Here is a 15,596-nt window from a genome sequence, read left to right on the forward strand (position 1 = left end):
TTGACATGCAAAGTATGTGCAATGAAAACTCACCATTTCAGGCAAATTAACACATGAGGAAAATGTGCTGCAAATGGTATAAGTCGCAGGTGTATGGTGCATCCTCAAATGTATGAGTCGCACTAATGGGAAGTATTTGTTTACCTCCATTACGAATACTTATGTACCAGACATATGGAAGGAATGAAGAGTTTTATGATTTATGACTTTCGGCAGACTGCAGTGGGCTGGGCACATGAAATGAACGCCAAACAAAATTTAAACTCGTTGTAAAGACATTTGCATTCGTTTCTCTCTAAATGGTTTCAAATTTATTATTAGAAAGGGGTCTTTTTGTAGCGTAGTTTAGTTTCATCAGATTTGCGTGATATACCATATTATATGAGAAAAGTGGTAAAATACTAAAATCGAATTTATTTTCATTTTCCCCGATGAAAGATTTTTTAACCTCAAGAATCTCAATCTACACAGCTAAGGCTAACTTATAACGAAAAAATATTTTAGGTTCATGAAAGTGCGATAATAATCGTGTTTCAACACACCGTGCCACATCCTTCTGACCTCGACCAACTTCTGGATATGAGGTTCGTCGTACAGAGCAGCGAGCTTGTAGTTCATTCTTCACCAGAATTAATCGTGTTTCTGCATACTGCTTAAGAACGTCCACAACACACATCGCAATCACTTCTAGTACTGCAGATCCACTTCGCTTATGATCCAAGTTTCATGACCATGTTCATAGTAAATTTGGTGCGAAGGCTAATCTTCTACGACCGCAGTTTGAACTACAGGCTGAGGTACCGCAGATTAAAAGTAAATTAAAAACATTTCCAAGTAACTCAAGTTTCGATGATGACCCTTTCCATAATCGATAAACTTCATCAATTGACCTGATCACCGTGAAACGCACTGAACACAGCACACACACCTCTAAATTGGCAATAATCAATCATCGAAAGTGTCATCATTAGTGCCAAATTTTTCTTGGAATCTACTCTTGCCCACCACTTTTCCTCCATGCACTCACGCTGTTGACTGTACCATAGTCCATCACGCAGCATATCTTTGTCTTTGCAGCGCAAGTCGTGCAAGAAAGTTCAAGGCACCTTTTCTGGCACGCAGCCACCACCATCATCAGACGAACAACGGCTTTGTAAATTGCTACGTGAAGCGGGGTTTTTGGACGATGTTAAAGGGGGCTTGACCAAATCCTCTGTCAACCTTCGTCATCATCAATGTTAAATGCACGAGTGAACTTTTGGTACCGGATCGGTGGTGGTGGTGCGGCGACCAGCGTGCGACAACGGAATCAATTTCAAGTTTTCCAGTTGTCACCGGATTTCTTCAGGTGGAAGACGAGCTTGGCTTTTGGCAAACATGGGAAAGCTGTATTTTTTTCTGGGGATATGTCTTTCAAAGAAATTGAGATCGTATTGTTTGTTTCCAGAAGCTTTCCAGAAGCTTATCAGCTCTTTGTTCAAAATTAAACTATTGCTTTTTCACAATAATACTATTTATTAAATTTACCTATTGCTTCATTGGCTGAACACTCTAGTTAACCCGTTTGTCTCCAGCTGAGAAAAAAAATCAAAAAATCGCCAACAGCTCATTTCTTACAGAATTTGACCACATTTTAAATACAAACTTGCACAACACTCTAGTTTTGAAAAAATACGGGATCAAAATTTTTTTGGACTTTTGGTCGGAACAAGGCCGGTGGGTCACTAGGTCAAGTCTGGTAAAAATTAGACCAAGTAGGATTTAGATCACCATAACTTTTTTCTTAACAAAGTATTTCAATGGGAGTTTACATATTCCGTTGCCTAATGATAGTTGAAGTTGCCACAGGTTTGATTTTGAGATTTTTCGATAGGTCTTCTTTGATTCTTGGGATATTGAACATTCCTGAATCATCCAAGTCTACATTTACGTTTGATGTTTTCAAATGACATTATACACGAGATATGATTCCCTTATTGAACCCATAGGTCATCGGAGACATCTTTAGAACATGTGTTGTCCTTGATCTACTACTATTTATATTTGCTGAATCTCTCGATGGATTGTCCGAATCCACCCTTACAAAATATGATTACACGAAATAATTACCACAAATGATTTTCTCTTGTTATTGTCGATCTTAATTGCACCAATACTTGAAATTCTGTAAAATATTTGTTATGTCAACGTACAATATGGACGATCTGATTGAAGTCATGCATTGACTTCAGAGAATGAGAGTTATTTGCACGCGAAAAACAGCGGTGAGCTCCAGAAACCAATAGTACACCGAACAGGAGTAAGCCAATTCCTCGAATACATTCCTGAATACCCGGGATGGCTTTGTCGAAGTTAGGCCTTGAGTTCATCAATCATCATTTGATCTGTTCACAGCAAATAATTTTGTAATATCCAGAAGCGTAATTTCTGGCGATGTATCCCTTTTCGAACTTAATTTCGCTCGGGGACATCGTTTTTCAACAATTATCACACTCACAGTGTACTACCTGTTTGGTACCGGAAAGTGTCAACAAACCCGTTCCAGCAGATACCTAGGAAGCTGTACCATATTTATTATCTGTCCTCCAACTCGGTGCAATAGCCGAGAGATGAGAGATATACCTCACAATCAACGGATCAGTGTACGAATCCGTGCCAATATTTTGCTTTTATATGATTCATCTATCGATCCGGTTCTAGCGATTGCTAGACCAACTTTCAAGCAGCGGCTGCTTATTTGCTGCGTGGAAAGGATGTAATTTGTACATCACTTTTACGACGCGACTGATGTGCAGCAAAAATGATGTGATATCACAAGAATCGTTTTGCTGTGTAGATAAACTGTAATCACATGTTTTACCTATGTGCACTACATAACCTCATATTTTATCATGTGTCAATAAGAAGGTCTCTCGTACCTATTCCTAGGAAAACTTGATGATCTAAGCGAAGTCATGCCTTGACTTCAGAGAACCATAGATGGACAACAATAAGAGTTATTTGCACGCGGAAACAACGGTTAGCTCCAGAAACTAATAGTACATTTTAATAGAAGTAACCCAAGTAACACACTTGTCTCAGAATAGTCACGGCGATGAAGGTTTATGTTACGCAGAAGTCACTATGACTAACTTCTAACAAATAAATACCTACTTGCTAAAAGTAAGTCACAATTACTTCTGCGCAACATAAAACTGCGCGGCCGTGACTTTTCTGTGACAAGTGTGTTACTTGGGAAGTAATTTCCTCGACTAGACTCCTGAGTACTCCAAATAAATATAACTCACTTTTCTCTTTCAATCATAGTTCTAGGTCTCGTAAACAAAGTTTGGAGAGAGTTTGGAGGCCTAAGTTTAAAACATTCCATAATTTCTAATGTTTTTCCTTGCGCGCGTGGTGGCATGGTTTGGATGTGAGCCGAGATTTTTATCGTGTGATATTAAGACTTACACTCCCGATCAAAAGTTTGGGGTCACCCCATCAAAAACATATATTTTTTTAGGCTCATATCTCCACCAATTTGCATCCGATTTCAAAACCCTAGGTCTCATTCAAAAGATAATAAGTCAAAGAAACTTTGAACATGATTCAAATGGAACTTTTACTAAATTATTTGTATATAAACTTCAGCTAAAGTTGCCAAATTTTCTAAAAAATGAACACCAACTTACGGCAGTGTCGCTGGAAATTAGGTCGACTAAATTTTAAGATGAGAGCGGTAATATAACCTATTATCTCTTAGCTTTCGATGGCTTTTTACCGAACTTGGCTAAAAAATCTAGGAAAAAAGTTATTAAGTAAATTAACTCTAAATGTCATCGACCAAAAGTTTGGCGTCACCCCTCTGTGTGGTATATATCTGACAATGAGCATCTCTCAGTGTGTTAAGAGTCAATATGTCAACAGACAATGGATTACCCGCTTTTGAAAAAATTGCAACAGATGGCGCTAGTGAGCAGGAGTTTTTTACCTTTTAAATATATGAAGAAAATTACAAAAAATGGTTTTTTGACTCAATAAACGTTTTATCAGAAAAAATATTTGGTACAGGTTGTAGGTAATAATAATAGCCATCAATGTTACCAAATATTTTTTGTCACGATTTCGATATATTTAAAATACTTGAAAAAATGTTCAAATTTCCATACATTTTTTCGACCGAAAACTTCTGCCTCGATCTTGGTGCACTTCCTTTTCCTATACATGGCATCGAATATACATGGAGTCATGTTTACTTTTCCATCTGTCAAACGAACAGAAAACAAAGAAAAAGAACAAGCAAGCACAAAGGTTTGGAATCAGCTTCAGCAGTCAACAACAGTCAAAAATGAGAAAAACACTAACGGTGCGATCCGGAACGCCGGGCAACAATCTTCGTCGTCCGCAGAGAAATTTCGGAGCTCCAATTTCTATCAGGTTTGTAAATATTAACCTTTAGATATGCATTAAGTTAGGATGATGTAAATATAGGTTAGTCAATGTTTTTGTTCTTTTTTTTGCAGAACAGCGACGAAGAAAATGCAATCTGGCCGAGCCAAGAGTTCTTATTTGGCAGCTAATGGTCCAAACGTTTGTAGGGAACCTCACGCCTGATGAAGAACCTGACGTGGACTGCTAATAGAAGCTTGTGGTGCTGATTGATTGATCCAGGTTGACTTTTACGTTGTTGTTCATTGCCTTTACGGTTATTCATACACGGTTAGACGAGACGGAACAAACTTCGGATGATGTGCAGATGAGGATTGCCCCTTTGTGCTAATTCTAGAAAGCAGTTCAAATACAGCAAGGTAGGAATACGAACGGGAAAGGTGATGCGGGTGGGGATCTTTTAAGTTGGGCCCTTGGGTCAAATGAAGACGTGGATGACGATATAATTACATACTTACCCGATCAAATTATGTATTCTGACTATCACTAGTTGAGTCATGGAAAATTCATATTCCATTTATGTTTTCCACTATACTAATGGACTTTTTTTCTGGCTCGACATGCCAACTGGAACTTAGTCTGACTCTCTTCAACATAGTGTACTTTGAGTACTTCATCAGTTATTCATTGAAGTGCTTTTTTCGCCTGCCATTGCATGAAACTGTATATAGTGAGGCAAGCACAATGATACACTAGGACGTCGAGAGAAATTTTCCCTGACTGGAACGGTAATCGAACCTGCCGTCTTCGGATTGGCGATCCAAAGCCTTATCCACTAGGCTAACTGGAGGCCCGGCACCGCTTAAACGCCAAATTTTCTGTGAGTAAGCAGCCAAGCATAAAGTCGTGCAGAAGTCCATTCCATACATACATTGAGGGGTTAGGGTGGGGGCGGCGCATAACGTCCGGGACCATAATGTCCCGGTTCTTATGACGTGTTCTTATGTGAAAGTACGTCAAAAAGTTTAGATGTGTCTTAAAATTTCGTGCACCACATTTTGACGCGTCTGCATGCTAGAACGTTGTACCACGGACAATACGCCATAAAGATCTGGGGCATTATGGCCTCGGACATTAAGATATTGCGCTGTAATGCAGATTTTTCAGAAACCACGATGGCCTGACCTGTTCATTCTCTCAGATGTGTTTTATATAGCTAAAATTGGCGTAAATATGATCATTCAAATTCAGTTTCGTGGGTACCAGGGTACCGTGCTGGCATTCTACGTGTTCTAAGGGTGTATTTTTTTTTGCTATTTGTTCAAGATGCGTTTCAAGAAACCGCTTCAGGATTCCTTCAACAGTTCCTGTCAAGATTTGTTCATGTTTTAGGGATTCCTCCAGGAATTTGTTCTGAATTTGTTTGAGAGATTACCCCACCTTCTAGACCTTCTAGAAGTTTTTCAAAAATCCTTTCCGAGGTCCATTTAGGATTCTTTCCAGAAATTCCTCTTGGGATTTCCTTAGGATTTTTTCAAGGGTTCCTTCAAAAAATCACTCTGATGTTTCTGCAGAAGTAGCATCAGGGATTCCTCCAGGGCTTGCTTCAGAGAATCCTTCTGGGATTCTTTCGGAGCATCTTCGAGAACTCCTTCAAGAGTTGATTCAGAGATATCCTTCCTTCCTTCGGAAGTTGCTTTCCACGAGCTCCTCCAGGGATTGCTTCTAGCTTCTAGGAGTTTCTTATGGCATTCTCAAGTAGTTTTATCAATGATTCCTTCACAATTTGCTTCAGGGAATCCTGGAGTTCTTTCAAGGAGATCTTCCAGTAATCCTTCAGGCATGCCTTCCACGAGCTCTTGCAGGGTTTTCTACAGAAATTCTTCTAGAGATTTTCCTAGGAATACCTTCAAGGGTTCCCCCAGGAGTTCGTTCAGGGGTTTCTTCAGGAGTTCGACCAGGGGTTCCTGCAGGACTTGCTTCAGATAAATCTTCTGGGATTCTTTCAGGGATTCCTTCAATAGTTTTTCGGAAATTTCTCCATCAGAAGTTCTTTTATGGCTTTCTTCTAGAGTTTCTTCAGAGATTTTTTCATTAGTTCAATTAAGAATCTTTCCAGAAGTTCCCGCCAAGATTCTTCCAGAAGCTCATTATGGGGTTTCCCCAAGAGTTCTTGCAGGGGTTCCTTCAGGAGTTGCTTAAGAGATTTCTTCAGGGAGACTTGAAGTTCATTCAGGACTTCTTTCAGGGATTTTCAGGACTTCCTTCAAGAGTTCCTTCAGAAGTTGCATCAGGAATTCCTTCAGGAGTTCCTTCAAGAGTTCTTTTTTGGTTTTTTTCTGGAATTCATCTATCAGCTCAAAAAGTTCCTTCAAGGATTCCTTCAAGTAGTTTCCAGCAGGAATTCCTTAAGGGATTTTCCTGGAAATTCATTTAATGGCTCCAGTAGTTAATCCAGAACTTTTTTCAGTAGGTCCATCAGGGATTCCTCCAGGACTGTCTTCAGAAAACCCTTCAGAGATTTCTTCCAGTAGTTCCTTTACAGATTCCTCCAGGAGCTCATCCAGAGATTGCTTCAGGACTGTAAATTTCCGCACTACAGTTTCGGCCGATTGCCGCAAAATTGCCTCCAGCCTGTTTTGGATGACACGTGCTTGCTGCCCGGTTGCTGCGATGCGAAAGAGGGTGATCGTCGGCGGCGCGGTCTCTCCTGACCGACCGGCTCGAGTCTTCGTGTCGCTGACGACCGACGACGTGCGCGTCGCGACGTCGCGCGAATATTGTTGTCGCGGTTGGGTCGCGGGATTCGATGATGCGCGAATGCTGACGATTCGCATCTCTGCGCATAGGGTGCTAAACTGGTATGCCACAAGGACATCAGGTGTTTTGCAGGGGAACCTTTATGAATTTATCCAAAAGTTTCTTAGGGGTTCGTCCACAAGTTACTTTAGGAAGTCCTCCAAGAGTTTTTTCAGGTTTTTATACAACAGGTATTTCAGGTATTCCTCCAAGATTTTTCTTGGAGCTCCTTTGGGGATTGCTTCAAAGCATTATTAATGAGTTCTTCCACCAATTTTTCAGGAGTTCTGTCAGTGATTTATCCAAGAGGGATTTAATCAAGAGGGATTTATCCAATAGTTATCTAGGAGTTCTTTCAAGATTTTATCTTGAACGTTTTTGAAGGATTCGTCCTGGAGTTCCTTGAGGGATTCCATTAGGAATCCTTTCAGGATTTCCTGCAGGGATTCCTCTAGATTTTTATTTAGAGATTTCTTAGAGTTCCTCCAGGACTTTTTTACAGAGATTGCTTCTAACTGAGATTTTTTCAGATATACCATCGAAGATTTATCAAGAACTCACTTAAAAGATTTTTCTAGGATTTCCTTAAAATATTCCTCCTGGATGTATGCTAAGATTCCCCTACAAGTTTTTCAGGGATTTCTCCAGGTTTTCCATCAAGTGATCCTTCCAGCAGTTCCTTCAGCGATTCCTTCATCAAGGGCGTAGCCAGGGGGAGGGGGCAGGGGGGTGGACGTGCCCGCCCCCTGACCGGGCAACTATATTCTTACTTAACCGAAAAACTTAGATGATCAGAGCTGTTTTTGACTAGTAAAAATGAAATTCTCCTGCATCCTCGTATTTTTTTTAATGTGTGCAGGAATTTCATCGGAAATTCTTGGAGGAATATCTTCGAAAATTCCTGAGGGCATTCCTTTGGAAATACCTGGAGGAATTCCTTTGGAAATTCCTGAAGGAATTCCATCCAAAATTCCTGGAGGAATTACTTCGCAAATTCCTGAAGGATTCCTTCGGAAATTCCTGGAGCAATTTCTTCGGAAATTCCTGGAGGAATTCCTTCGGAAATTCCTTGGGCAGTTCCTTGGGAAAATCTTGGATGAATACCTTCGGAGATTCCTGGAGGAATTCTTTCAGAAATCCATAGAGAAATTCGTGAGGAAATCCTTAGGTGAATTCCTGGATAAAATAATTCCAAACTTCCTGGAGGAATGCTTTTGGAAATTCATGGAGGAATTCCTTCGGAAATTGCTGGACGGATGTCATTGAAAATTCCTGGAGGAATTTCTTCGGAAAGTCGTGGACGAATTTTTTCGGAAATACTTTTTAGATTTTTTTTTTTTTGGAAATTCTTGCAGGAATTCCTTCGGAAATTCCTAGCGGAATTCCTGTACGAATTCCTTCGGAAATTCCCGGAGGAATTCTTTCAGAAATTTCGGGAGGAATGCCTTCGGAAATTGCTGGACGAATTCCTTTGGAATTCTAGGAGGAATTCCTTTAGGAATTCCTGGAGGAATTCTTTCGGAAATTCCGGGAGGAATTCCTTCGGAAATTGCTGGACGAATTTCATTGGAAATTCCAGGAGGAATTCCTTCGGAAATTCCTGCAATAATTTCTTCGGAAATTACTGGAGGAATTCCTTCGGAATTTGCTGGACGAATTCTTTGAATATTCCTGGAGGAATTCCTTCGGAAATTCCGGAATGAATTCCTTCAGAAATTCCTGGAGGATTTTTTTCGGAAAATCTTTTTAGATTTTTTTTTGGAAATTCCTGGAGGAATACCGTCGGAAATTCTTAGCAGAATTCCTTCGGAAAATCCTGAAGGAATTCTTTCGGATATTCCGGGAGGAATTCCTTCGGAAATGGCTGGACGATTTCCTTTGGTCCTTTGGAGATTCCCGGAGGAATTCATTCGGAAATTTCTGAAGGAATTCCATCGAAAATTGCTGGACGAAATCCATTGGAAATTCCTTGAAGAATTCCTTTGCAAAATTCTGGAAGAATTCTTTCGGAAACTTCTGGAGAAATTCCATCGGAAATTCCTTAAGGACTTCGTTCGGAAATTACTAGAGGAATTTCATCGAAAATTCCTTGGCGAGGTCCTTCAACAAATTTTGGATGAACACTTTCGGAAATTTCTGGAGGAATTCTTTCAGAAATTCCGGGAGGAATTCCATCGGAAATTGCTGGACGAATTCCTTTGGAAATTCCTGGAGGAATTCATTCGGAAATTCCAGTAGGAATTTCTTTAGAAATTCCTGGAGGAATTCTTTCGGAAATTCCGGGAGGAATTGCTTCGGAAGTTCCTGAAGCAATTCCTTCAAAAAATCCTGGAGGAATTCCTTTAAAAATTCCAAAAGGAATTCCTTCCAAAATTCTTGGAGGAATTCCTTCCAAAATTCTTGGAGAAATTCCTGGAAGAATTCCTTCGGAAATTCCTGAAGGAATTCCTTTGGAAATTTCTGGAGGAATTCTTTCGAAAATTCCTTGGGGAGTTCCCTCGAAAAATCTTGGATGAATACCTCCGGAAATTTCTGGAGGAATTATTTCAGAAATCTTTAGAGAAATTCCTGAGAAAATCCTTGGATTAATTCTTTAGGACATTCCTGGAAAAAAATCATTCTAAACTTCTTAGAGGAATGCCTTTTATGATTCCTGGAGGAATTCCTTCGGAAATTACTGGACGAATTCCTTTGGAAATTCCAGAAGGAATTCCTTCGGAAATTGCTGGAATAATTTCTGCGGAAATTACTGGAAGAGTTCCTTCGGAAATTGCTGGAGGTATTCTTTCGGAAATTCCTGGAGGAATTCCTTCAGAAATTCCTGGAGAAACTCTTATGGAAATTCCTGAAGGGTTTTTTTTTAATTCCAGGAAGAATTCCTTCAGAAATTCGAGGGGAAATTTTGTCGGAAATTCCTGGAGAAATTCCTTTGGAATCCGATGTAATTCCACCAGGAATTTTGCGAAGGAATTCCTTCAGGATTTTCCGAATGAATTCCTCCATGTATTTCCGAGAGAATTCCTCCAGGAATTTCCGTGGCAATTCCTTCAGGAATTTCCGAGGGAAATCCTCCAGGAACTTCCGGGAAAATTCCTCCAGGAAATTTCGGAAAAATTCCTCCACACAGAATTACTCTAGGAATTTCCGGAGGAATTCCTCCAGGAATTTCCGAAGGAATTCTTCCAGGAATTTTCAAGGGAATTCCTCTTGGAATTTTCAAAGGATTTCCTCCTGGAGTTTCCGAAGGAATTCCTTCATGAATGTCCGAAGAAATCCCTCCATGAATTTTCTAAGGAATTCCTCCAATGAATTGCCGAACAAATTCCTCCAGGAATTTTGCCAAGGAATTTCTAAAGGATTTTCCGAAGGAATGCCTCCATGAATTTGCGAAGGAATTCCTCCAGAAATTTTCTGACGGAATTCCTCTACGAATTTCCAAAGAAATTCGTCGAGGAATTTCCGGAGGAATTCCTCCAAGAATTTCCGAAGAAATTCGTCTAGGAATTTTCAAAGGAATTCCTCTTGGAATTTTTAAAGGATGTCCTCCTGGAATTTCCGAAGGAATTCCTCCATGAATGTCCGAAGGAATTCCTCCATAAATTTCCGAATGAATTCCTCCAGGAATTTTACGAAGGAATTTCTAAAGAATTTTCCGAAGGAATTCCTACATGAATTTCCAAAGGAATTCCTCCAGAAATTTTCCGACGGAATCCCTCCACGAATTTCCGAAGCAATTCCTCGAGGAATTTCCGGAGGAATTCCTCCGCGAAATACCGAAGGAATTCCTCCATGAATTTCCGAAAGAATTCCTCCAGGAATTTTGCGAAGGAAATCCTAAAGCATTTTCCGAAGGAGTTCCTCCATGAATTTCCGAAAAAATTGCTCCAGAAATTTTCCGAAAGAATTCATTCATGAATTTCTGAAGAAATTCCTCCACTAATTTTCAAAGGAATTCCTCCAGGAATTTTCTGAGAAATTCCTCCATGAATTTCCGGATGAATTTCTTCAGAAATTTCCGGAGGAAATCCTCCAGGAATTTCCGAAGGAGATCCTCCACGAATTTTCAAAGAAATTCCTTCTGCAATTTCCGAATGAATTCCTCCTGGAATTTCCGAAAGAATTCCTTCATAAATTTCCGAAGGAATTCCTTCAGGAATTTCCGAAGGAAATTTTCCAGCAATTTCCGAAGGAATTACTCCTGGAATTTCCGAGGGAATTCCTGCCGTAATTTCCGGTGGAATTCCTCCAGGGATTTTCAAAGGAATTTCACCTGGAATTTTCAAAGGATTTCCTGCCGGAATTTCCGAAGGAATTCTTTCATGAATGTCCTAAGGAATTCCACCAGGAATTTTCGAAAGAATTTCTCCAGGAATTCCTTCTCAAATTTCCGAAGGAGTTCCTCCATAAATTTCAGAAGGAATTCCTCCAGGACTATTGCGAAGGAATCGCTCAAGGATTTTCTCAAGGAATTTCTCCATGAATTTCCGAAGGAATTCCTCCAGAAATTTCAGGAATGAATTTCTCCAGGTATTTCCGAAGGAATTACTCCAGGAATTTCCGAAGAAATTCCTCCAGGAATTTTCGAAGGAAATCCTCCACGAATTCTCGAAGGAATTCCTCCAAGAATTTCCGAGGGAATTCCTCCAGGATTTTCCCGAAGAATTCCCTCATGAGTTTCCGGAGGAGTTTGTCCAGGAATTTCCGTAGGAACTCCTCCAGGAATTTCTCCTGGAATTTTCAAAGGTTTTTCTCCTGAATTTCCGAAGGAATTCCTCTACGAGTTTCCAAAGAAATTTCTTATGGATTTGCCTTGAAATACCTCCAAAAATTTCAGAATAAATTCCTCCAAAAATTTTTGACGGTTGTCCTCAAAAAATTTCCTTAGGATTTTCTCACATAATCCCCAAACGTGTTTCTGAAGGAATGTTTGAAGAAGTTTCTCAAGTTTTCGTAGGAGTTCCGCAATATATTTTTGAAGGAATTTCTTGAGGAATTTCCGAAGAAACTTCTCAAGGATCTTTCGCTGGAATCCCTTGAGGTATTTCGTAAAGATTTATAAAAAAAACCGAAAAAATTCCTCAACGAACTTATCAAACAATTTCTCACGAAATTTCCGACATTTCTGACATATGTCAAAAAAATTTCCAAATGAACTCCTTTAACAATTTCCGAATTTTCCTTATCAAGGCATTTTGAAAGGAATTCTTCAATAAATTTCCGAATGAGTTCCTCTAGGAAATAAAAAATCACAAAAAGCATTTCTTCAGGAATTTCCGAAATATTTTTTCAAGGAAGTTTTGAAAGATTTTAAAAGAAATTCCTTGTGGAATTTCAGAAGGGATATCTCATGAGACTTTTAGTGGATTTTCAATATTTTCGATAGAATTGCTTCAGGAATTCTCACAGAAATTTTCGGATGAATTCCTCCAAGAATTTTTGAAGGTATTCCTCAAAGAATTTTCGGAAGAATTTCTCACAAAAACTCCGAAGGAGTTCCTCAAGGAATATTCTAAATCTATTTCAAAGAAATTCCCCAAGGAATTCCCGAAGAATCTTCTAAAGGAAATCGTAGAAGAACTCTCGAAAGAATGTCTTATGGAATTTCTCAAGGAGCTTTAGAAATGAAGGAAATCCTCAAGAAATTTCTGAAGAATTTGTCAAGGAATTTCCGGTGGAATTCCTCAAGGATTTTCGAAATAAATTCCTAAAATTATTTTTTAATTGATTTCTTTAAAAATTTCCGAATGCATTCCTCTAGCAACTTCCAAAGATATTCCTCCAGGAATTTCCAAAGGAATTCCTTTAGAAATTTTCAAAGATTTTTTTCCGGTAATTCCGAAGAAATTCATTAAAGGATTTTTCGAAGAAATTTTTCCAAAAATTTCTTAGGGTATTCCTCAAGTAAAGGAATCTTAGTTTGATTGGAATTTTTGAAAGAATTCCCGGAAAAATTCTTAAAGTATTTTCTGGAGCTTCTCAAACGGATTTCTGGTGGAATTAAGAATGATATTTGTAAAGAATTACTGGGGAAATTCTCAAAAGTATGCATGGTGAAATTCGTAATAAAACTTCTGGAGGAATTATTGAAGAAATTTCTGAAGGTATTCCCAACGGAATTACTGCAAGTTTTCCGAAAGTAATTTCTGCTAGAATATCTACATTAAAATAACCTGGAAAAATATTAAAGAAATTTCTGGAGAAACTGCTGGATAAATTCAAATTTATGATGGAATTTGTTAAGAAATTCCCGAAGCAATATCTTGAGGAAATCCTCAGGATTATAATCATATATGATTCTTCCATTGAACCATTCCTGTTAATCACCCATATTTCATACTTCACTTATATTTTTTTTTAATAAGAAGTATTTGAACTCCTTGTTACTGCAAAGTGGTTTTCAGCGTAAGGGTGCTCGCACCCCCCCCCCTGGCCGAAAAGCTGGCTACGCCCTTGTCCTTCATGGTTTTATTCCGCAGTTCCCTCTGGAATTCCTTCCAGGAGTTTCAACAAGGATTTTTCGTGGATTCTTGCCGGAGTTCCTTCCTGAATTTATACTAGAGTACATTCAGTGTTTCTTTAAAAATTCTTCCGTGAGTTCTTTAAGAGTATCTTCATTGGGTTTTTAGAAATTTCTTGTTGAGATTCCTTAAGAGGTTACAGGAGGTTCAGAGATTCCTCCAAGATTATATCTCATAGTTCCCTCAAGGATTTTTGCACGGACTGTTTTCGGGATTCCTTCGAGATTTCATTTTTAGTTCATTCAAGGAATCCTCCTGAAGTTCTCCTTAAGGTTCCTCTAGACGTTCCTTGCGGCCAAAAATTCATGCAGAAGTTTCTTTCGTGATTCCTCCTGAACATTTTGTTTTCATTCTTAAAGGATTCCTCCAGAGATATCTCCTGGACTTCCTTCAAGGCTTCATCTAGGAGATCCTTCAAGGGTTTTGCAGGGGATGTTTCTGAGATTTCTTCAGGAGTTCTTTATGAGTCTCTACAGGAGTTCTTCCAGGGATCCTTCCAAGAGTTCCTTCAGGGATTTATCCTGAAGTTTATTCAGTGCTTCCTTCGAGTGTTTATTCTGGCTAGTGATTCCTTCAGGATTCCCTGAAGCACCTTCATGGATTTCTTCTCTAATTCATTTAGGAGTTTCTTCGATGTTTCATCTAGGAGTTCCTAAAAGGATTTCTCAAGGATATCAGAAAGAATCCTTCCAGGAGTTCCTTCCATAATTTATCCAGGAGTTTATATAGATTTTAGTAGGGATAGCTCCAGTATCTTCGCTGTGTTTCGAAAGTGTTCACAAGGTAACGGTAGCAGTCTTAAAACAGGAGTAAAAACGATGGGAGCGCCGTAGTTGCCGAACTAAAGAGTATTTGAATTAACCGTTGAAACTAAACAACGGAAAGCACAGACTGTGATGCTCACTAAGACGTCTGTTAGTCTGTGGTACCAGTATGGCGTAAGCGTAAACTATGTTCGAACATAAAACTATATATCGTTACAAATTTGGGAATTCGTTCCCGTTTTAATTGTTTTTTTATTTTTTTTCTATTTATTCTTGCAGTTTCTTCTGGCAATCGAGATTGTTCAATATTTATCTTTCCGGTACCAATTCCACATGGCAAACACAATCATAGACATCACCATCCTGGCCTCCTGTAGTATTGGACAAGTTTAAAAGAATCCCTATTTTACTATTATATTTGTTACTTATTTCTTACAATAAAAAAAAACACGGGGGGGAGGGAATTGGTGCTCTCTGAAGTTTCCGAAAATCCAAGGGTAAGTTCACCATAGTCTCCAACTCGATCTCCAATGTGTAAAACATTCGAATAGTTCATAAGTTATTCTTGTATTGAATTTTCAGTTAAAAGCTGCGACCTAACGCATTTAATCATACACTTTCTCCCAACAACTTTGAAATACTTTATAGGGAATTTTTGCGATTAGTCATAAATAAAGCTGAATCACCAAGTTCTCTCAACATGCAAGGTGACGCATTGCAAGCTATATCATATTCTTTCTCATAAAACTTTGAAATACTTTATAGTCGATACTGGTTCACAAAAGTTCTCTCAAGATGCGAGGTGACGCATTGCAAGCTATTTCATATTCTTTTTCATAAAACTTTATAGGAAATTTTTGCGATTAGTCAGAAATAATCAAAGCTGGTTCACAAAAGTTCTCTCAAAATGCGAGGTGATGCATTTCAAGTCATATCGTATTCTTTCTTCAACTTTGAAATACTTTATAGGAAATTTTTGTTGATTAGTCAGAAATAGTCGATACTGGTTCACAAAAGTTCTCTCAAGATGCGAGGTGACGCATTGCAAGCTATATTATATTCTTTCTCATAAAACTTTGAAATACTTTATAGGAAATTTTTGCGATTAGTCATAAATAATCAAAGCTGATTCACCAAGCTCTCTCAA

At 38.8% G+C, this 15,596-nt stretch overlaps 1 long non-coding RNA gene across 1 annotated transcript; it reads left to right on the forward strand.

The window, feature by feature from the left end:
* Positions 1 to 3,961: 3,961 nt before the first annotated feature.
* On the forward strand, positions 3,962 to 14,866 carry LOC109402093 (uncharacterized). Its single transcript, XR_003898138.2, has 3 exons — positions 3,962 to 4,416; positions 4,503 to 4,787; positions 14,729 to 14,866. It is a non-coding gene; the product is annotated as an uncharacterized LOC109402093 (long non-coding RNA).
* The last annotated feature ends 730 nt before the right edge of the window (positions 14,867 to 15,596 follow it).

The sequence above is a fragment of the Aedes albopictus genome, chromosome 3 (genome assembly GCF_035046485.1).
Source record: "Aedes albopictus strain Foshan chromosome 3, AalbF5, whole genome shotgun sequence".
Taxonomy (NCBI): Eukaryota; Metazoa; Arthropoda; class Insecta; order Diptera; family Culicidae; genus Aedes; species Aedes albopictus.